Source organism: Apium graveolens, chromosome 7 (genome assembly GCF_009905375.1).
Source record: "Apium graveolens cultivar Ventura chromosome 7, ASM990537v1, whole genome shotgun sequence".
NCBI lineage: Eukaryota > Viridiplantae > Streptophyta > Magnoliopsida > Apiales > Apiaceae > Apium > Apium graveolens.
The window spans coordinates 104,597,869-104,623,334 of NC_133653.1; positions in this window are offsets into that span (position 1 = coordinate 104,597,869).

Consider the following 25,466-nt stretch of genomic DNA (forward strand, 5'->3'; position numbering starts at 1 on the left):
TTTAACCAAAGCTACGAAATTGTTTTTCTCATAGACAAACCCAGATTGGGACATTATCTTTACTACTGGTGCCATTGTTGTGAGTAGAAGTTGCAGAGAAAGGTTGAGAGTTTTGGGAGAGAAAGAGAGTAAATGCTTTTAAAAATTGCAAGAAAGCGTAAAGTGAAAATAAGAATTCAAAGGGGCTTTTATACTTTCTCAAATAAGAACATAAAGAAAATGATTAAAAAATATTTTTAAGTGAATTACAGCCGTTTGAGAATAAAAGAAAAACTGTAAGTATTCTAAAAACTGCCTTTAATACAAATACATACAACTGTGTATATATATATATCAACGGTTAAGTAAATAGAATCAATGGTTGTGACTCACTCAAAACAACTGATGTGACACTTCAACGGATGAGGTAAACAGTTATCCGTTGAAGTTTAACACAGTTTTATCCGTTGAAGGATAAAATTACCAGAAATGTATTTATCTTTCAACGGATAATGGACATCCGTTGATAGAACAACTTTGGCTTTCAACGGATAGGGAATATCCATTGATAGAATAAACTTTACTTAAAGCCAACTTTGTTCTTGCAACAAATTCATTTCAGGCTACAAAACAAATTACAATTAGAACATGAATTTAGGAATAATTAAGCATACCTAGCTCACTTACTAATCTTGTGAATGTTGATTCATCAAGTGGCTTGGTGAATATGTCTGCAATTTATTTTTCACTTGGAACAAAATAAAGTTCCACTGTACCATTCATCACATGTTCCCTTATGAAGTGGTACTTGATGTCAATGTGCTTGGTTCTTGAATGCTGCACTGGATTTTCAGTAATGGCAATGGCACTTGTGTTGTCACAGAATATTGGAATTTTGTCAACATTTAGTCCTTAGTCAAATAGTTGATTCCTCATCCATAATATATGTGCACAGCAACTACCAGCAGCAATGTACTCAGCTTCAGCTGTTAATGTAGAAACATAATTTTGCTTCTTACGGAACCATGACACAAGCTTATTCCCTAGAAATTGACAGGTGCCAGTTGTACTTTTCCTGTCTATTTTGCAACCTGCATAATATGCATCTGAGTAGCCAATTAGATCAAAACCAGACTCTCTAGGGTACCAAATTCCTAGATTTGGAGTCCCTTTGAGATATCTGAAAATTCTTTTAATAGCAACTAAGTGAGATTCTCTAGGATCAGCTTGAAATCTAGCACAAAGACATGTAGAAAACATTATATCAGGTCTACTAGCAGTTAAATATAGAAGTGAACCAACCATGCCTCTATAGCTTGTAATGTCCACAGACTTTTCAGCCTTGTTTAATTCAAGCTTGGTGGTAGTGGCCATGGGAGCTTTTGCAGATGAACATTCCATTAAGTCAAACTTCTTTAAAAGATCATAAATATATTTAGTTTGACTAATGAAAATTCCACCACTAACTTGTTTAACTTGTAAACCAAGAAAATAAGTTAGCTCTCCCATCATGCTCATTTCATATTTACTTTGCATTAACTTAGTAAACTTTTTACAAAGTTTATCATCTGTAGAGCCAAATATAATATCATCTAAATAAATTTGAACAAGTATTGTAGAGCCATTAACATTTCTAAAGAAAAGAATTTTGTCAACAGTACCTCTTGTGAAGTAATTATCTAGGAAAAATTTTGACAAAGTCTCATACCAGGCTCTAGGTGCTTGATTTAGTCCATAGAGTGCTTTCAATAGATAATACACATGGTCTGGGTTGGCTCACATAAACTTCTTCCTCCAATTCTCCATTCAGAAATGCACTCTTGACATCCATTTGATAGACTTTGAAATTGGCATGGGCTGCATAGGCTAGAAAAATTCTGATGGCTTCAAGTCTTGCAACAGGAGCAAATATCTCATCAAAATCTATTCCCTCTTGTTGAGAGTAGCCCTTGGCAACCAATCTAGCTTTATTCCTTATGACAATGCCATTTTCATCCATCTTGTTTCTGAATACCCATTTTGTGTCAATAGAACTTTTGTTCTTTGGCTTGGGTACCAGCATCCATACTTTGTTCCTCTCAAATTGGTTTAGCTCCTCTTGCATTGCTAAAATCCAATATGGATCCAATAGAGCTTCTTCCACTCTCTTAGGTTCCTCCTGTGATAGAAAACTATTGTATAGACATTCATCTTGAGTAGCCCTTCTAGTTTGCACCTTAGATGTTGCATCACCAATGATTAGTTCAAAAGGATGATTCTTGGTCCATTTCCTTTGACGTGGTAGATTAGCTCTAGATGAGGTTGCCTCAGTATTGTCATGATGTGAGATAGAGTGTTGATTGGTTGAAACTCCCCCTGAGTTATTGGTCCTTTGCAAGGAACTGGGAGTTCTATGAACTGATGATGTAAATTGATTATCCGTTGATGAATTATGATCAACGGATGCTCCATTATGTACTTCAACGGATGATGCACTTTATCTTTCAACGGATGCTGCATTACTTCTGTCAACGGATGCTGAATTATGACTTTCAACTGATGCAGCATTTTGTGCATTATCCAAAGGCAGATTTTGAATCCTTTTTGAAGTGTCTTCTCCATCATTCTCATCTTCACTATCATCACAATCTATCTCAATGTTGTCAAATTTGAGTACTTCATGATGTCCCTCATCTATTAGTCCATCAATCCTTTTATCATCAAACACAACATGCACAGATTCCATAACAATGTTGGTTCTTAGATTGTAGACCCTATATGATTTTCCAGCAGAATAACCAAAAATATCTCTTCATCAGCCTTTGCATCAAACTTGCCTTTGTGATCAGGTTGGTTCCTTAGAATGTAGCATTTGCAACCAAAGACATGAAGGAAGTTTAAGGTTGGTTTTCTTCTCTTGAATAATTGATAGGGAGTCATGCCTTTTGCCTGATTGATTAGAGAAATATTCTGAGTGTAACATGCACAGTTAACAGCCTCAGCCCAAAAGTATGTTGGGAGTTTTGACTCTTCAAGCATTGTTCTTGCAGCTTCAATTAGTGATATGTTCTTCCTTTCCACCACACCATTCTGTTGTGGAGTCCTTAGAGCTGAGAACCCATGCATGATCCCATTTTCTTCACAGAACAACCTCATGGTAGAATTCCTGAACTCAGTTCCATTGTCATTCCTGATATTCCTTACTTTGAAATCTGGATGGTTGTTGACTTGCTTGATATGATTGATAATGATTTTACTAGCTTCATCCTTTGATCCAAGAAAATAGGTCCATGAAAACTTTGAGAAATCATCTACAATCACTAGGCAATATCTTTTTCTTGAAATTGACAATACATTGACTGGTCCAAAAAGATCCATGTGTAGCAGTTGTAATGGTTCATCAATTGCTGATTCAAGCTTCTTACTGAATGATGCTCTCTTTTGCTTTCCTTTCTGACAAGCATCACACAGTCCATCCCTTGAGAATTCCACTAGAGGCATTCCTCTAACTAAGTCCTTTTTGACTAGATCATTCATTGTCTTGAAATTCAAATGGGACAGCTTCTTGTGTCATAGCCAACTTTCATCTTGACTTGCTTTGCTGAAAAGATAAATAATTGATTCTGCATCTGTAGAGTTCAAGTCAGCCAAGTACACATTCCCTTTTCTAACTCCAGTTAGAACCACTTTGTTGTCCTTTTTAATGGTGACAACATAGGCTTCAGAATTGAAGGAAACAGTATTCCCTCTGTCACATAGTTGACTGATGCTCAATAGATTGTGTTTGAGACCATCAACTAATGCAACTTCATCAATGATGACATTTTCCTTTGAAATCAAGCCATATCCCATAGTGAACCCTTTGCTGTCATCTCCAAAGGTTATGCTAGGGCCAGCTCTCTCCTTGAACTCTGTGAGCAGGGTGAAATCTCCTGTCATGTGCCTTGAACAACCACTGTCCAAGTATCATAGATTCCTTCTTTTTCCCTGCACACAACAAAATCAAATCAAGTTGATTTTGGTACCCAAGTTTCCTTGGGTCCAGCCTTGTTAGTCTTTTTCCTAGACTTCACACTTCCTGCACCTTTTGACTTAGGTAAATTTGAGTCAACCTTGATCTCAGATGTAGTTGGTTGAAGTGTAGGGTTAGTCACAGAATCATTTAACACATTTGATTGAATTTGATAAGGCATAGATTATGCAAACATATTATTCCATATAGGCACGTTGTATGGCATTTGAGGCATACTAAATGCATCAAAATAAGGATTATTAACATATGGCATTTTGAAAAATATGCATATGGATTCTGTTGAGACATAACAGGCATAGCATGCAGTGGTGACATAGACATGTTAGGCATGAAAGGTGTTAAAGGCATGGGAGCATTCTTAACAGATTTACAGTTAGTAGATAGATGATTAACACTACTACAATGCACACAACTTTTTTTAGGAGCATACTTATCAGGTGTGTAATTATTGTGTTTGTTAATCCCTACCTTTCCATTTCTATTAGATTTTCTTTTAGTTTCCTTTTTATCCTCAACCAACTTAAGCCTATTTTTCAATTGATCTAAAGTCATGTGTCCTATATTCACCTTACTGGCATCTTTGGATGTGCTAGCTTCTTCTTTGACAAAGTTCTTGGAAGTTGAACCAAACTTCTTACTGAGATTTTTCAAATTATTCCTTTTAGAATTATTTTCCTGTTTCAATTGATGAGCCTTCAACGGATGCTCCTTTTCTTCCTTCAACGGATGACTTTCATCATACGTTGATTCCACATCCGTTGACAGTCCATCAATTAATTCTATTTCCTTTTTATTTTTCTTCCACGCATTTTCACAGAGTGATTCAATTCCTTGAACCTTGACAATTTGAGCACTAACATCCCTAAATGTGTTTTCCAGGCCTTGATTACCTCTTGCTCACATTCTAGTTGTCTAGAAAGAACTTCTACTTTCTTAACAGACTCTTCTAGTTCACTCTCAACAGATAAGCATTTGATTTTAATCTTTTCAAGCTCAATTACCTTACCCTCAAACACAGCATTCCTATCACTTAAAAACAAATTGTTCTCTTTAATTCTTGTGTTCTCTTTAGCCAGTGAATAAGGGAAACACGTAAATGATATAATTCATTGGACATGTCATTTATAGCTTCATTGCATTCATTTTTAGAAAGCTGAGAGAGGTCAATAGTAATTACCTGGTTGCTTGATGAACTAGTTTCATTTTCATCAGAATTAGCCATCAGGGCTAAGTTGACATACTTCATATCATCATCTTCATTGGCTCCATCAGTTGCCCAGTCATTTTCCTGAGTCTAGAAAAGCCCTTTCCTTTTGTTTGAGCAATTCGAAATATTTCTTTTTGTAATCCACTTGCTCAAATTTCTTTTTTCAGAAGTTGACTTTCTGCACTCACTTGCAAAGTGTCCACTTATGCCACAGTTATAACACTTGAACTTAGATTTGTCCACCATGTTCTTGTTTGGCTTAGTGGCTCTAATGTTTTTCTTGAATTTCATCTTTGCAAACCTTCTGGACAGAAAAGCCAGATGTTCATCAACATCATCAGAGTCATCTTGACTGGAATTGTCTTCAACCTCAGTTGCTTGCTCCTTTCCCTTACTTGATTCTGATTTGCTTGTGCCAATTTTGAGACTTGGCATTGTCTTTTCTTCATTCATGGCTTCAGTTCTCTCATTTTCAGCTACAAGTGCAACTAGTCCACCTTTTCTCTTTCCCTTCTCCATCAGCTCATCTTGCTCCATCTCAAGTTCATAGGTCTACAAAATTCCATATAATCTTTCAAGTGTGAAGTCCTTATAATCTTGAGAATTCCTTAGTGAAACAGTCATAGGCTTCCATTCCTTTGGTAGAGACCTCAGAAATTTTAAGTTGGAATCCTTGACTTGGTACACTCTGCCCTATAGCTTCAATCCATTCAATAGTTTATGAAATCTATTGAAGGTATCATTCAATGATTCTCCTTCTTCAGAATGAAAATATTCATATTGTTGAATAAGAAGCTGCATTTTGTTTTCTCTAACTTGTTCAGTACCTTCATAGATAAGTTGCACAGTATCCCAAATTTCCTTAACAGTTTGGCTGTTAATGACATTATCAAACATATATTTGTCTAGGCCATTAAACAGAACGTTCATGGCCTTCTTGTCCTTGTGAACCTTTTTAATATCTTCATCAGTCCATTCTGCTTTTGGCTTGGGAATAGACTGTCCAACAGCAACTGTGGCAGTGGCAGCTGTGGCCACTTTGTGAGGGATGTGAGGACCATTCTTAATGCAGTTGATGTAGCTTTCATCTTGAGAGAGAAGATGTAGATGCATCTTCACTTTCCAGTGATGATAATTATCTCTTTCCAGGATTGGAATCTTCACTCCAATATCCTTCTTACTCATGTTGTTAGTGGAATAGATCTTTAAACTCTTTGTATGTCAAGAGCTAGCTCTGATACCAATTGTTATTCCCATGGAACTAACAATGAGATTTACAGAAGGGGGTTGAATGTAAATCTCAAAACTTTTTCAAGTTTTGACCAGTTTCAAAAGCTAAGTGTATGATGAACAGATGTGTGTGAATTGCTTTGAGCAGGTGCAGACAGATGTTTATTCAAGACACAAATGTAAAGAACACAAAGGCTTTAAAAACTTTTCTGGTGGATTTGTTGTTCCACCAGAGATGTGTATTTCAGAAAATCTGTGATACAAAAAATTGATCACAGCTGCATCCTAGTACAAACTAGATGATTTTCTCTCTATGTTTTTCTAAACAGCTCTAGAAAATTTACATCTAATTACTAGCTGCTACTTGGTTTATATATCATCAAGTTTACAAGTAAAGACAAAGATAAAATACAATTATAAAATAGTTCTTCACATGTTTCTTCTTCATTTCTCTATCCAATGCAATCTAAGATAATCTGTGAATCTTTGAATACTTCCTTGTTTGCACTAGAATGGAAATGCTGCTTTTTCTTGATTCCTCCAAGAGGCTACCACATTCTAATTGTCTCTGTCAACCCATGTGCCTCTGTCAGCTTATGAATTGTCACTATCAACTGCTATTGAACTGAGCATCCGTTGAAGCTTTCATCCGTTGATGGCTTTATCCGTTGATGCTTTAGCAGTTGAAGCTTTATCCGTTGATGCACTCATCCGTTGATGGATATTATCCGTTGAAGCTTTAGAGACATCCGTTGAAGCTTTGTTTCTATCCGTTGAAGGCCTTTAATCTCTCAGTTGATACTACTTCATTTATACAAAATTACAAGGCATGAAATATTTACAATTAGCCCTCCTATTTGCATATCCACTAGTATTCAACATGACTTATAATTCCCCACAACTTCTAAGAATTATAACTTAAATGCAGAGACTGAAATGTGGTACAGTACTAAACTTATTTCTAGGTAAAGCTACTCCATCAACGGATAACCAAGATGGTCTTATCCGTTGAGGCTACAAACACTGGATTTCTACTTAAGTGTTTTGTTTAACTTATCATCAAACTAATACACATATTCCTAATAGGGTAGATCAGTATTTTATAAACCACAAAATCCTTGTTTTCATTATGGTAGTAGTTGGCATTCGATTTATACTTATAGTTCCTATCATAAGCTGTATCACAACTATTATGAACCTTTGCCTAAATTTAATAAAGTTGCTTGTGTGCTTAATTCTTTTGGTTCTACTAAATCACCTTTTGACAAGACAAATCCTGACAAAGAAAAAACTGTCAGAAGTACTCCTGACACACAAAGGCTTAATTTGTCCAAAAAGAGGGCCCAACAAGTGTGGGTCCTTAAAAATCCTTCTAATTAATTATTCTTCTGATTGCAGGGTAACAAGTAAAATATACTTGTCTTGGATAGTGGATGTTCAGGACACATGACTGGAAATAAATCCATGTTGTCAGAATTTCAGAGGAAGGCTAAATCAGATGTATCTTATGGAGATGGAAATGTAGGACACACTATGGGATATGGAAACTTGATAATTGGAAAGGTAGCAATAGAGAATGTAGCCCTGGTGGAAGGACTGAAGCATAATCTTCTCAGCATCAGTCAAATCACTGACAGATGTTATCATGTGGTATTTTATGACTCACACTGTGAAGTTGTTCATAACAAGTCAAAGAAAATTGTCTTGATAGGATACAGACATGGTAACATATATGAAGCTAGGCTACATGAAAGTCTTGAGAAGGAAGCTACTTGCCTTATCTATAAGGCATCAATAGATTAGAGCTGGAACTAGCACAAGAAGCTCTCGTATCTCAACTTCAATTCAATCAATGAACTTGCTAAGAAGGAGCTGGTAAGAGGATTACCAAATATGCTATACTCATCTGATGGTCTTTGTGATGCTTTTTAAAAGTCTAAACAAAGAAGAGTATCTTTCAAAAGCAAAACAGAATTCTCTATTTCTGAGCCATATCACATGCTACACTTGGACCTCTTTGGACCAGTGAACATAATGTCCATCAACAAGAAAAGGTACACACTCATAATTATTGATGATTTCACTAGATATACTTGGTTTATTTTCTACACAGGAAGGATGAAACTCCAGAAATTCTTCTGGATCACATAAGGCAAATTGAAAATGGATCCACTCATAAAGTAAAATTCTGAGAAGTGATAATGGCACTGAGTTCAAGAATTCAAAAATGGACAAAGGCATACAAAAACAATTCTCAGCTCCTGGTACACCTCAATAAAATGGTGTTGTTGAAAGGAAGAACGGAACTTTGATTGAAGCTGGCAGAACTCTGCTAGAAGAAGCAAAACTACCTACTTACTTCTGGGCTGAAGCAGTAAACATAGCATGTTATACTCAGAATATCACTCTGATAAACAGACATGGTGTTACTCCTTATCAGATGCTGAAAGAAAAGAACCTCAGTCTCAAACATCTTCATCTATTTGGATGTAAGTGCTTTGTTTTGAGAACTCATTCTGATCATCTAGGAAAGTTTGAATCAAAAGCTGAGGAAGGAATCTTTATTGGATACTTACCATCAAGAGCATACAGAGTTTTTAATCTGAGAACAAATACTGTAGTTGTCTCCATAAATGTATCTTTTGATGATAAAAAGATTCCTGGTTTTGAAGAAGACACTCATGAAAATCTAATATTTGTAAATGAAAATGCATTATTGTAATATGGATCAAACTCTAATGAACTGTCAACTCCTGATAATCCAAATCCTGATACTCCTTCAGATTCTGAAGATAATCATTATACTAATGAACCTGCACATATTGCGGGGGAGCAACAACAAGGGTCAGCTGATGGTACTAACATTGAAGAATCATCTCAAGGTTCTTCTCAATCTAATCTCTCAGAATCCAATGTTGATTCAACATCAGATGAACATGAGTCAAGTCCCAATATTTCATCATGAGATAACACAAAAGATTCAGGGGGAGCCTCAAATACATTTGATGAGGCATACAATTCAGGGGGAGCATCTAGCTCCAGAAGGACACTTCCTAGTGCCAGAAAATGGACTAAAGATCATACTCCTGATCTGATCATTGGAAATCCTAATGATGGTGTAAAGACAAGGAGTGCAACTCAGAATGAATGCTTATATCACAATCTACTTTCAAAAGAAGAATCAAAGAAAGTAGAAGATGCACTCAAGGATGCAGATTGAGTCATGTCTATGCAAGAAGAATTGAATGAGTTCGAAAGAAATGAAGTATGGAAGCTGGTTCCTAGACCTAAGAACAGGTCAATTATAGGCACAAAGTGGGTCTTCAAAAATAAGACTGATTCTAATGGAACAATCATCAGAAACAAGGCAAGATTGGTGACTAAAGGTTATTCCCAACAGGAAGGTATTGACTATGATGAAACATTTTCCCCTGTTTCTAGGCTGGAAGCAATCAAAATCTTCTTGGAATATGCTACTCACAAGAAGTTTAAAGTCTTTCAGATGGATGTCAAGAGTGCATTTCTCAATGGAGAACTTGAAGAGGAAGTCTATGTTGAATAACCACCAGGATTTGTGGATCCTAAACATCCTGACTATATTTACAGACTTGATAAATCACTCTATGGACTGAAGCAAGCACCTAGAGCATGGTGTGAAACCCTTGCTCAGTTTCTACTTGAAAGTGTATTCACAAGAGGTACAATAGATAAAACCTTATTTTATCTGAATAAAGGTAAAGATTTGCTTTGAGTTTAAATTTATGTGGATGATATCATTTTTGATCAACTAATCAAACACTTTGTGACAAGTTTTCAAAGTTGATGCCATCAAGATATCAAATGAGTATGATGGGAGAGATGAACTATTTCTTGGGTTTGCAAATTAAACAGACTGATAATGGCATCTACATTAATCAGTCCAAGTATACAAGGAATCTACTGAAGAGGTTTAATATGCAAGAAAGTGCAACTGCAAGTACTCCTATGATAACTGCTACAAAACTTGATCCTCATGAAGGTACATCAGTTGATGTCACAAGCTACATAGGTTTGATTGGTTCTCTTTTATACCTAACTGCTAGTAGGCCAGGCATTATGTTTGCCACTTATTTGTGTACCAGATTTCAGGCAAATCCAAGGGAGCCACACCTAATTACAGTAAAGAGAATTTTCAGATACCTCAAGGGTACTATTTCACTTGGTCTCTGGTATGTAAGGGAAGCTAATTTTGTATTAAGTGGTTATTCAGATGCTGATTTTGCTGGATGCAAAATAGACAGGAAGAGTACATCTGGGAGCTGTCAGTTTTTGGGAGGCAGACTAGACTCATGGTTCAGCAAGAAGCAGAAATCTATTTCTACTTCGATTGCTAAGGCTAAATATATTGCAGCCTGGAGTTGTTGTGCTCAGTTGTTATGGATGAGAAATCAGCCCATGCACTATGGATTATCATTTTCAAAAATTCCTATTTATTGTGATAATTAAAGTATTATTGCTATGACAGGAAATCCGGTGCAACACTCTCTTACTAAACATATCAGCATCAGATATCATTTTATAAAAGAGCATGTTATGGAAGGAACAATTGAGCTTCATTTCGTTCCTACTGATCAGCAGCTGGCTGATATCTTCACAAAGCCATTACCTGAAGCAACATTTACAAAGCTTTTCAATAAACTCGGTATGGTTAGTTGGGACAAATAAATTATTTTCAATTTATATTTGATCAAATACTGATGTATATTGATCAAATCCTGATATGTCCTAAACGTTGATCTAGATATTAAGCCAGGATTATTTTATGTATTTTATTATATGAATGATGAATTGAGTGAATTTATTTGCTAATTGGGCATGTATGAATAAATATATCATTGTCATCATTACAAATCAGTCTAGGGAGACGCGCCTTAACAAGACATCTTTTGGTTAAATCATTAACTTAACTCTACACGTAGTAATTGATCAGTACCCTAGTCCTTTGATATTCCTTTGAGTATTTAAACCGTCATTTCTGTTTAGTCATACCATCTCCTATTTTCACACAAAACGATCTTCTCTCTTTAATTTCTCACTATTTTCTCCTATCACAAAAAATGGTTCTTTTCAACATGTTCATGAACTTTGAGAACTTCAACATAGAGTTTAGTTGTGATGACTGGCAGCAGGAATGGAACATCACTGCCATTCCCGATGAAGTGTGGAACTTGGTTCCATAGGAGATTCAGACAGATCTCTTATTCTTTGAGATGGATTATCATCTCCATCTCGATCACGTGGAAGAAGCACGGCGAGAAGCTCTTCATCAGCAAGAACAGATCATCCGTCTTGCTGTGCTATTTGTCAATAGTAGGAGGAACTAATCAACATCAACAACCTTAGTTTTACAACTAAGAATGTTGATGTTGTTTTTAGACTAAGACTATCTTGTAATTTCTTTTGCATGTAATCTACAAATTTCATGAAATGTACTCATCTGATATATTAATGAAATTTCTTTTGATTGCAAGTTTTAGTCTATGCTTATTTCGATATGTATGCATATGAATGTTCTTACTTGAAGCATGTTAATCTTTACATCATCCACTTAAAATGTATACTTTGATGATTGTTTTGATTAAAATTGTGGTTTGCTAATAATTTATGATGCTTTGACAAAAAACTGTTGAATTTGAATCGACATATCCTGATTCTGTCAAATCCTGACATAAAAGAGGTCTCAAAAACTGATGACAGGTCAGCACGTTCTAATTCAGGTTATTAGTCTTAATTAATTTCTGAGTAGTTTTATTTCTATAATTAAGTGTCTCACTTATTTAATGGTTAATGGTGAATTATCTGATAAACAACTTTCTACAGTTGTGTCTTGACAAATCTGTATGTATTTTGTCTTTCATTCTGTAATTTACTTCACCGTCAAATTATATTACTCAGTAGTTATTATCTGTCCAAAGTCAAATTCACTAAATTACCTTCTTCATATGAATGTGTTATACATACTCCAGAGTAGCAAAGCTATAAAACCACAAGAACTTATGTGACACAATTCATCATACACATAGCTTCATTGTTCACATCTCACTTATACTCTCTCTCACAAGCTGTACACATCATGGCATCGTCTAAAGTTTCATCACTCTTCAGCCAAACCACAATCATTCATGGAAATACATTTGGCACTAACAATTACTTGGCTCTGCTTACACATCAGCAGCTACCATCATCTTTTCATGATATTCAGGATTTTCTACTCCAATGTCCAATTGGGTATGCTCTTACAAATCCTATCAAAGTGTCATACAGGGCTATAATGCAGGTGTGGAATACAGCTTTGGTTAATGCTACAAATAATGACTTTTCTTTTGAGTATAAGGGCCACAGGTATGAGGTTGATGATGATGTTCCACTTCAAGCCTTGAGATTGTCTGCACTTGATGGTGCTCCTGATACTCATACCACTAAGCAGTTGTTTGATATGCTAAGGACTTTAGGCTATCAAGGAGAAATCACAACCACTGGAAAACTGGAAAGGACTAAAATGAAAAGAGAATGGAACTTTTTCTTTGATTACATCAGTAGGTGTTTCTTGAACAAAACAACACATTTTGATGCTCTTCCATCCACTTCTCTGAAAATTGGGTACTCTCTTCTTTACTCTAGTAATTTTGATTATGGTAATACTATACTATAATTCATAATTGCTAGGAGAGCAGATGCATCAGAAGTGATAGGGTATACAAGATTTCTACAACTAATTTTCAATTTTCTATGCCCTAATTCTATTTTTGATAATGATGAATTACTTCCTGTTTTTTAAATTTCTGAAAAAGCAATCACTGATCATATTAAAAGGGATGAAAAGAATAAATTTTCAAGACCTCCCTATCTTCCTAGAGAGGTCAGGAAATTTCTGTTGAGAAATAGACCTACAAATCCTGATGTTGGCACCTCTGTCACAGTTTCTGATGCTAAGAATCAAGAAACCACCCATCTTATTTGTAACCCAAGCATTTTTTCTTCCAAACAGCAAACACACCCAGCCTCTAAATTAGCCTCATCTGATGTCTCTCAAAAGACATCAGTTGTAACAAAGAAAAGGCTGGTTAAGAAATCTGTCACATCTGGACAGAAAGCTAAACAAGCCTCACTGAGTGAGAGTGGGAAGAAAGAAGATTGTTTTCCAGTCAGGAAAAGAAGACTGATTCTACGAGATGATTTTAACTCCGATGATCAGATGCAAATAGAGTCTTTGTTGAAAACCAAGAAATCCACTGTTAAACATCCTGATGATTTTATTGACAGTACTGGACCAAAGAGCCAACTCCTGATGCTAGTGCTCTGCTCGACAAGCTTCCAGTGATTGAATCAAATGCTGAGATCAAGATAATTGCAAAGAGCAAGTTGAAAAGAAAAAAGTGAAGAAGTAGTTGGGTATATCAGAAAGAAGAAAAAGACCCAGCCTCTTGCCAAGGATGTCAGTACACAAGAACCTAAGTCTCAAAGAGATTTAGCAACTACAACACATCCAGTCACACAAGAACTATCTTCTCAAAGGGAAGATGTAGACAACGAGGCTGCACAAATTATTGTTAATGTTGCTCAGAGTGATCATCTTGCTGACTCTATTCAACTACTACAGGAAAAGCAAGCTCATCAGGAGGTACTATCAAAGGTGGATGCAATCATCAATGATCCTATTTTTGAGAAGAGCACACAAGAACCTTCACCAAGCATTACTGAAGCAGCTCACATTTCTCGGACTCCACAAGAACCATCAGTTCAAAGTACTGATGTTGGTCTCTCACCGCCTCTTGACAGGTCAAATCCTGATGTTACAACAGCTTCTCCTGAGATTCATCCGTCAACTGAACTAGTTACTATTGATGATCCTTTACTGATTGCTAGTTTGCAAAAGCATCCTAATGTGTTGTTTGTTCCTCCACTATCATCACTTCCACTTGAGGACTCACCTTCAGGTATTGTTATATTTCTCATATATTCTCATATTTGTATGATTATAAATAGTCTCCTCTGAGGTTACCTCTATTTATATGACAAGCATACTACTCTTCTCAGCCATCTCTTATTTCTTTGCTAAATGTGTGATTGAGCCTTTCTGTGAGACTGTGTGAAAATATCATGTGAGAAAATTAAAATGTTGAGTGACAGTCTCCTATACTGGCAAAAGGAGAGGTAGCTTGAGACAAGAATTTTATAAGTTTTTTTCTTACTTATAAAGTTTCTTCTGTGAGAATCATGTTACTCTTAAAAGTAATATATTGTGTGAGAAGTGATGAGATCACTTGAAAAGAACAGAGAGATTTAGGTGTTACCATGTTTCTGTTTCAGGATCTCATCAGCCACAAGCACCTATTGTAAAGGATTTCTGTAAAGGCAAGGCAATTCTTCTTAATTCTATAAATTGTTCTGAGGGTCTGTCTGATTTTGACGATGACAGTGATAAGGATGATTCTGACACATCTCAGCTTAAGACTGCAATTGATGCATCTAAGAAGTTAAATATTGGTTCTTCTACACACTTCAATGACAATCCATCTTATTACAGTGCTGATGCTGAGCATTTTCGACAAACAGAATGGGATTGTAAATGGAGACTTACAAATACTTCTATCTCATCTGTTGTTGGCCTGCAACATATTCATTGTGCCTATGATAAAATTCAAACTCCTGATCTAAAGTTGCATCTTAAGGCCTCTACTATTTCTGTTAAAGGAATTCACTCTGACCTTGATGAAATGAAGAAGTCTCATGTTGCTGTCAAGGACAAAATTGATGGATTTATGCTTCACACACCTACCTCAGCTGAAATCAAGAGTGTGAAAAATACTATCACAGATGTTGTTAAATCTCAACACAACATGACCTCTAGACTTTCCTCCTTAGAAGATAAAGTCTCTTATGTAGCTGACAAACTGGATGCTCTATTTTCTCTTCTTTCAAATACTGATGCCAAAAGGGGGAGAAGATAATTGCTATAAAATGTACACCAGATTCTATTCAGAAAAAGGATAAAGATATTGATGATGATGGTGATAAGAATCCAATTACAGAAGTTCAAATTGCTTCTACTTCTTAACAACCTCAACATTCCAAGAAGACTAGTTCTTCAGGACAAAGGAAGTCTACCGGTGCTCATAAAGCTAAGCACAAGACTACTACTGATGCACCTGAGGATGATGATGTTACAATATCTAATTTAATAGATGCTAAAGGGTTATTCTTTCCTTACAGACATAAGGAAATAGGTGAAGAGATTATCCTGTACTGCAAAGACAAGAGGTTTGAGCAAAAGAATGCTAGGAGTGTTCTTGGGTCTATAACTGAAGAATTTCCTGATCTAACAGCTGAAGAAGCAGTTATGCAACAAAAGGATTTAATGGCTCAAATTGAAGCTGAAGCTAACACTTCTAAAGGAAGAGGAAAAAGAGGTGGAAGATCTACAAGAGGTAGAGGAAGAGGAGGAAGAGGAAGGATTTCTAAACCAAGTCAAGTGACTGCATTTAATTCTGCATTTCTGAATATTCTATTCAGAGAAGGTTATGTTCCTGTATAAGGACATGAAGAAGTTGAAGAAGTTCAGAAGCCAGAAGTGTTGATTATTCAAAGGAAGAAAAGATCAGCCAGTGACATTGATCAAGCTGATACAGCAAATCAGAATGTAACTCCTGAAGCAGACACAAATCCTGAGGTAAAAGTAGAACCTGATGCTGTGAACCTGATAATTGATTTTGACTTTGATGAAAAAAAATTGATTGAAACATTAAATGAGTCATCCCTTACTACAGTAGTCACTCCTCATATTTCAGAGGTTGATGAAAAAGAAAAGTTTGACAGAAGGAAAGCTGATCAAGCATGCAAAGATTATATGCAGAGAGTTTTAAAATCAAAGAGAGAGCTATGGCATAAAGTAAAAGGGAAGATTCATGATTTGTCTACAAGTTATGCTCCTCTCAGCAAGAAGGATAAAAGATGGAAAGACATTTATATATTTGATTATCCTAAAGGGTTCAAGTATGTTAAATTTGTGTCAGCAGGGTTAAGAGATTCTATTTCAGAACAGGAAGATATTGATAAGTCCATCAAGAGACCTTCTTGGGTGGAATATAATGTAAAACTGAAACTTGTCAAATCTCGAACCAGAGGAGGAGTTGGTCATTCTGATATGGAGATTCTATTATCTGATCTACTGGATACAAATACTCTGACTGAGAATCTTGGTGAAAGAGTTTCTCCTTCACATCTTGAGAAAGCTGAAGCTGTGAAGATTGTTTATAGAAATATAAATGATAATGATGTCAGAGAAGAGATTCTGTACTTTTTGAGGGATGGTAAAGTAAAGGGCTTTACATTGCAGCAACTCTTAATGAAGACTGTGATAGAATTGAAATACATTCACTAACTTTTTAGAGTTGAGAACAGTGTCACCAGGAATTGGTCTTCTATGATACTTGAAGTCATCAGAAGAAGAGTCATAACAAAAGATGATAAATACAATGGTGATTATGTTCCTGTGTACACAACTTATACTGGTCAAGAAATGAAGATGGAAAAGGGAGTTGCAGTTCTAAAAGTTTTTATCAACAGTCCTCAGTTATCTTTCAGTCCTGATCATGAAGATGTCAGTTTAAGCTTCATGTTAATTGGTGATCTTGAGATAAATAAAAGCTCAATTTCTAAATTAAGATCAGCCATCTATCAGCTTGGAGAAGACACTGAAGAGAAGAAAGAGTTGAAGAAAAAGCATGTTAAAGTCCTAAAGGACAAGGAGGAAGAAAGACCGAAAAACTTTCTGGAAACAACTGCCAGTTATCTGAAGATACTGAAGTAAGCTTTACTCCTTGTGCATTTTATATTTGGTTTTGGCATCATTGAGAATGGAATTTGTGCTTCATTACATTAAGCATAAATTGGGGAAGATTGTTACGTATTGATTCTCAATGATCAGAAGAAGCTCAGGATCTGGTTGTTCGGGTGTCATCAGTAATTGATATATCGTCAGGATTTGATACATCATCAGCATTTGGATGTTGTCAGTATCTGGAGACAGTCATTTTAGAAGATTTGTTATGTTCCTTGTATTGTGGAGTAGATATCTTTTACATCTGAGTTATAGGACTTTATCTATTCAGTTGAAGATATATTTCAGTTTCGATTAGCTTTTGATAATGCATATCTTAGATTGTTTAGTTGTAGCTGTGTAGTATATAAACACAGTTTAGGTCATCATATAGTGTATCGATCTCGAGCATCATACGACCTAGCAGCTCTCAATAACATCAGTATTTCTTGAGAGAGTTTTGTAACAGTTTTTATCAGAAATATAAAAATCTGTTATATTTTATTACTTGTTCGAAACATTTATACAATTGTATCCAACCCCCCTTAAACAATTATATCTTTACTGGGCAACAAAGCAAGCCTACTGTTGAGCAACAGAGAAGGCTAAATCCGATCATGAAAGAGGTTGTGAAGAAGGAAATCCTCAAGTGGCTAGATGTAGGGATCATTTATCTTATTTCTGATAGTTCATGGGTGAGCTCTATAACGACCCGTATATTTTTATTATCATTTAAATGTGCAATTATGGAATAAATAATTAAATAAAATATTTGTGTGGGTTCAGTCAATGGGTTATTACTCTGTCATTATGTATATGTGATTACTAGTGTATGGGATTGAATTGTGTGATTTTTGATGTACTGGAATTGTCCTCGTAATTAATTATGGATTTGTATTGAATTATTTTTACTTTTAAAAGTGGATTTAATACAAATTTATTTCTATAAATACTTGAAATGTCTTTAAATTATTTTATTGGCTATATAATTTCAATAATTATTTTTAGGAATTTATAAAATTGAGAAATCAATATTTCATTAATTATTTATCTTTAAATGATTTTCTGAGTGTGTTTAATGGTAAAATCCATATTTAGTTATGGAAATCTTCAAAAATTATGAAACCTATATTTTATTAAGTTCATATTATTCTGAGAATTTTAAAATTATTTTGGGAATTTTCGGAGTTAGTTTCACCCGCGCGTCGATTCATTTAGTTGAGAAAAGCGTGTATGAATTGTGTTTCGGAAATTATTTTAAAATTCTGAAATTTATGTTTTTATAAACTCCGGGATATTTCTAACATTTTAAGACCATATTGGTGATTTTATGAATTTATTTTAAGCGCGACTCGGTTCGTAATCGCGAGTTTCAGAATAAACCGGGCCTTAAAAGGTTCGTATTTATCCTCGTAGACGCGTGTTAATTTATCAGCAATTGGTTGGATACGTGTCTTGACTCTGTTTAATTCCATTTCTAACGAATAAAACACACACATGCAGCTCACTCACTCCCTCTCCTCTTTTCATCTCTCTTGCACATGTCTCTCACTCCTCTTGTCTCTCTCACGCGTCACTCTCTTCTCTCCCCCTTTATTTCTCTTTCTCCATCTTCAATCTTCCTTCATGGATCTCTGTTGCTTTTCTGGTGTTGCCGCGATTCCGATTTTTGGTAATCGCCAGTGATTCGCTGCTTGTTCTCTGGATGTTATGCTTCTGTGTATATACATACACACGTGTGTATGCGTGTATGTGTATATCCATTTGTTGATATGTGTATTGTTGCGGTGGTACTGTTGCTGTCTGGTTTTATTATTTTTCCGGCCAAAATTCTGGTCCTGTGTTAGGGTCGCATGTTATATTCGTGTGTTGATAATTAGATTTTAACTGTTTTATTGAATTTACTGCAGGAAATTACTTGACTGAGTTTCGTGAAATAAAATATCTAATTTCGTGTGAAAAATAATTTATTAATCGATAGAATTTCGCGTTGGAAACCCGAGAATTAATTAGGTACCCGCGAAATTTTGTCGCCGTCCGCAATGACTTTTTCGAGCGGACGGTGGACGATGATGATGTTTATCTGAGTCCTAATATTTGAAAATAAATAAATATAAATAATAATTAATAATTGTAATTAAGTGAAATTTGGAGATGCGTGGAAATATAATTGTTATTATCGAGTTGAATCGGAGGTTGGGAATTGTATCTGGATTAATTGTGGGTTGTTGTTGTTGATTTGACGTCGAGTTGTTCGACGGGTAGGCCTGTAAATAGGGGAGGTGCTGTCCGAATTTTTGGAAATTAAATTCAGAAATTCGGGACATACCCTGTAATTATCGGAACGTCGAACGAGTATAAATAAGTATATACATATATTTTGTGCGGAACGTGATTGTATGTTTTGGTGAATGTTTTGTTAAAACTCAATGACCCTAATTTCGCAAAATGACGAGTATACGTATTTTCTAAAAACAAACACCGAACCGATTTCCGAGATTGTGAACCCTAATTATTGTGCGTGTTATTATGATCTATATAATTACGAGTCGGGATTTGATATTGAATGGGTATATGTGTTTTGAGGATATGTCAAGCATACCTAGACGTCTAACGTAGGGTATTTCGGCTTTGTAGATTCTAGTCGAAGGACTCAAGAATTGATATTGAACTAAGATAACTTAGTGATCAGTCGACAAGCGCAGCGAGGTTTCTAAGTGAAGGACCTGAGCATTGAAGTCGAATCCAGGATAGTCTGATAGTAAGGCGATAAAGCCGAGTGTCCAAGTTAGTCCAAGGTCGGTTGGTAGTAGTGGTAAAGCTCTGCAAGGCAAGTACCCCTGACCATTCTTTTATGGATCAGTGCATATGAATAGCTAAATGTTTTATTCTCATAATGGAACAGAAATGTTTTAAGTTACGTATCCCCTGTAGCTATAATTCACTGCTTTCAAATTGTTTTGGGAAAAAGTAACTTCTGAAAACACCTATCTCTAAATGTGATTTAAATGAAAAGGGTATTTACATAGTATGTTGTGACATATTGGTTTTAAAAAGAGATAGGTGACAGTGATTTTGAAAACTGGATAAAGAGAATGTTTTAATCCGCCTATGTCGTGGAAGGTTCTAATCCACCTATGTCGTGGAAGGTTTTGATCCACCTATGTCGTGGAATTTTGGAAAGAGACAAAAAGGGAATTTAGTTGATCTATTGGAGTTGCGTAAGAGGCCCGTTATTCGGTAACGGCCCAGCATGAGGTTGCGTAAGTGGCTAATTGGATTGATATTCTGTTTAACCGATTAGTCCAGCGTGGGGGGAAAGATCTAGCTAGTCTTTTCCCAAGTTCCGGAACATATTCTATTTCTGGACGGCTGCTAGTCGTTGTCCGGTGAGGGTAGACTGATCAACTATCTTCACCCGTTAAATGTCCAATAGATTTGATTGATTCAGTTTTGAAATTGTTTAACAAATCAACGTGTTTGAGATAGATGATGTTGTGGTTCCAGTAACGGAACAAATGACTTTGGGTCCCCGTAACGGGACAATTGATTTTATGGTTCCTGTAATGGAAATGAAGGTTTGGAAATGAAAATAGCATGTTAAAAGAATTGAACTCTGGTATTTATACACAGCACACTACTACATTTGTTTTATTGGAAGCATGCTAATTTTAATATCCAGTTATGAATATTTACTTGTTTTCTAATGAGCTATGATATCTGTTCCTATCACTGCTCTATCATAAACTGTTTTACTTGTTATTCATATAGTGGTACTGCTGAGCAATTGATTGCTCAACCTTGCAAAATGTTTTATATATGTATTGCAGATGTCTAGGAGATTCTTCCGCGGTAGTCAGGGCAGAGTTCCAGTTCCTTGTGGTATCAAGCTCCTCTGAGGTAGTTGTGTTGGACCAAAGATGGTCTATTGAGTTGCTGTATTAGGATAATGGCATCAGGATAAATTGTAGTAAGTTGGTGTGTAATAGTTGTAACCTAAGTCATACTTAAACCTGGCAAAGATCTTGGTAAAGGGGTCGTAGTTATATCCTATTATTGAATTGTTTATCTTTTGGCTGTTGTTGATGACGTCAACTCCTGACCCCGGGGTTGAGGCCGTCACAGTTGGTATCAGAGCTACAGGTTTGAGTCCCGGATTTAGGTTAAGAGTAGAGTCAAAAGAGTATAGGAAGGTTTATATATAGATGTGAGTCAGCAACTTAACTAGAGGAGCAGGTCTATGGGTTTAGTCAAGGGTTTCGGAAGCGTAACCCTAACGTTTGTTGAGGATTGACTGGAACTGCCCTAACCTAGAGTATATTCCCTTCGTATATATATTATTAATAACGTTTGGTAGAGATTTCTAGTTTCCCTCGAGAAAACGAGTCTGATTACGAAGATTTAGCATTGAGCGGGCTCTTGTTGTGTCAGCTGAGAAGACGCCCCCGTTATTTCTAAATATCGCATTTTCTGTATCAAGGAATGTTATTCGACTGATTGTGTGACCTTGGTGAGTTTGGATAGCGTGATAATAGTCAGGGGCTGTTATGACGACTAAGTTTGGTAGTGAATGTGGATCAGAATGGGAGGTGACATCTTTGAACTCTTTTATTTCTTCCTTTAAATGTATTTTATCTCCAGAATAATTGTTTCCTATTCCATAAGTTGTTTATCTTTCTTGTGAGAAAGTTATGAACCCGAGGTAAGCTACTTAGGGTCTTGTTGATCTCCTTATAAATCAGATTCTTTCTTTTCTATTTGTGAATTTCTTATCTGAATATTATTCTTTTCCTTGGTGACTTTCCGGTTGATTGGGGCAAACAATGCATATGAATTGACCATTTGTCTTTTTGACAAAAGGGTCTAGTGGGACGCCACCGAGTTATGTGTTGTGACCGTATGGTACTAAGACTGGCCATCTTATGTACTTGTATGGTTGCTCTCAGTCATACCTATATTTTCTTCTTCATTATTTCTTCTTATTCGATTCCCTTGAGCCGGGAATTTCATTGGATATTGTTATGGATAAAAAACTAAGGTTATTATTTGCTGTATTTATTACTAAGATTCGGGAGCTCAAGGCCTTTAATGGTTGCTCTCGTGTTTCGTAGCTTAACTCTGCCTTTACAAGATGCCTACGTATCTCTGTGAATTAGAGAATCAAGCCAAAAAATGTAGTTCTGATTTATGGGGTGAGGCCCCTTATATAGATGGGGGAGTCCTTGAATTGGACTTGGTATAGGAGACTTGGTGGTCAAGTCTCTGAATTAGGATAGACTTAGGAGTCCTAGGAAGTAGGAAGCTGATTCCTTATCCCATGAGGTTCCTTGGAGGCCAATCTACAAGGATTTATATTCCCACTAGGACTTATCTTAATAGCTGTTTTCCTCCCTTATTTATTAATTATGAAATTAATAAATAATCAGGGCTTTTGGGCCTTCTTTGCTCCATCAGGCCTGATCTGGTCCATCAGGCCTGATCAATGTGTTGACCTTTTTGGTCTGAATGTCATACATCTTCTTATTGGGCCTAGCAGCCCAAATCATGTATAATTACTGTAATATTTAATTACAGAATCAGGATTTATTTATCCCTATCATTTGCCCCCAACTTTTGGGAAACCGTATAAGATTTCGCAAAAGTTAAGTTCGTTCATTCCCTTTCAGGGTACCATTTTTGCGTAAAGTGTGGAGCGACCTACACATTTACAACGATTTACTTCTATTCCTTTTATTCAGGAATTTTCGGGAATTTTTCCATTAATTCTGGGATTTTTCCTTAATTTTCTGGATTTTTCCCTTAATTTCTGGGATTTATCCTTAATTTTCTGGATTTTTCCCTTAATTTTTCAAAAAATTTCAACAAAAATAATTTTTGGAAATTATTTTTTACTTTTCCTGATTTTCTGGGATTTTTTTTTGCTTATTTTCCCTATTTATTGGGAATTTTTTAGCAATTTTCCCTATTTTAACCCATTTTTCTAATTAATCAAATAATCAGAAAAATAGAACTTTTGCTGCTCAATACATCCTAGGCGTTGTTGATCCACGCCTAGGAGACAGTTTCCTAACAACGTCTAGGAAACTTGCGTCCTGGGCGTTGTTGGAGGCTGATGCTTCCTAGGCGTTGTTGATCCACGCCTAGGGGACAGTTTCCTAACAACGTCCAGGAAACTGGCGTCCTGGGCGTTGTTGGAGGCTGATGCTTCTTGGGCATTGTTGATCCATGCCTGGGAGACAGTTTCCTAACAACGTCTAGGAAACTTGCGTCCTGGGCGTTGTTGGAGGCTGATGCTTCGTGGGTGTTGTTGATCCACGCCTAGGAGCCACACTTCTAACAACGGCTAGGAACAATGTACCCTGGGCGTTGTTGAAGGCTGATGCTTCCTGGGCGTTGTTGATCCACGCCTAGGAGGCTCACTTCTAACAACGGCTAGGAACAATGCACCCTGGGCGTTGTTGAAGGCCAATTTGTATATAGATCCTAGGCGTTGTGCACCCACACCTAGGAGACAGGTTTGGTACCACGCCTAGGATTCATGCACTCTGGGCGTGGTTGAGGCTTTTCGAGCCTTGATTCATTCAATGAACTTTGATTTTTGATTATAAATCTTTTCAAAATTCAAATTTTATGGGCTTCCCGCCTTTTTTAGGCCCATTTCTTTAGGCCCAGACACGTTTGTGCATCCTTAAGCTCTTCTATATAAGGGGTGGAGTGTGAGTTCATTTCTCACACTTTTTCTTTCACAAAATTTCTTCACTTCTACTCTGCAATTATTCTCTCAAGAATCGCCACCTCAAAGCGATTTCCGGCTTTCTACACCACCGCTTTCTAGGCATATTTTGAAGATTCCGTTTGAATCTTCATCTTCTTCACTTACCTTCAAGAGCTTCCTGGGTTTCTGTCTTCATCCATGGAGGATTCTGATTCATCTCACTCCCATGTTCCCCAAGTTGTTGCCCGTCCATCTAGGGCCAGCCGAGGTAAAAAATCTCTTGTACATTCCTCAGTTATTTCTCTTAGGGATCTTTTAACCGAATTCGGGCAAGCCTTTCCTAACATGTTACACTTAGATGCATATAATTATCCTTCTACATTTGGTCCAGAACAAGTAGGTACCATAGCCCGCCTTTTTGGCATTTCTCACCCTTATAGGGCCGAGGCTCCAGGACCAAATAATAGGGCCTGCTACCCAAAGCCTGGGGCCATTCGGGTCTATAAGGAAACCTTCTATGCTGGTTTTCGCCTTCCTCCTCATCCTTTCATTTTTCGCCTTTTGGCTGAGGCCCGAGTCTGTCCGACCCAACTCACACCCAATTCTTGGCATTTTATTCACTGTTATATGGCCAATCTCGTAAACACGGTTTTGAGCCTAATGTTTGTGTCTTTCGTTATTTATTTAAATTTGTAAATGCTTCTGAGGACCAAGGATGGGTCAAAATAGTTCATAGATCCTTGGCCCGCTCCTGCTGTATTTCTGGCACCAACCCTGACTCGTATCCAACATGGAAGAGCGAGTGGTTTTATGTGTTTATGGATTCCGAGGAGGGTTGGGACCATTTTTTCAGGCCCAACTTCTCAAAAAGTATAGACGGGTCTTTAAGAGACCTAAAATTGGGGATAGATGAGGATGCGGCCATCAAGGCCATCACTGCTGATAACTTGCATCATTGCATTCTCATCCTTTCAGAGGGTAATTTGCAAGGTTTAGGTCTAAGTGACCTTGGTCCCGAGGGTATTTCTTTCCCCTTTTTGTTCCATTTTCTTAATTCCTTATTTGTCCTTCTTCTTACGTGCCTGTATCTTTCTGCAGCTAGGGCAGCTTTGGACACGATCTTCAAGAAGCGGGAGGCCCGTGCTGCCAAGGGCTCTGCTATTGAGACCCACCGCGACAAGCGGGTTAGGATTGGTGACGGCCCTTCAGTCACAGTTCAGGAGGCCGTCCCTACCTTTTTATCCCAGAGGCCTCTTAGCCTTGATGAGGATACCTCTCCTTTCACCGTCACTTGGGGCCTTCAGAGGAGGGACACAGTGGTAGGGAGTTCCGAGGCTGCCGTTGTTTGGTCTGAGAGTGTGATTACGCCTCGTGACAGGGCTGAGATTGTAGAGTCTTCTGATGACCTACAGATTGAGCGTCTGGGTGCTCAGGCCGTGGCTTCTGTAAGCCTCTTCCTTGTCTT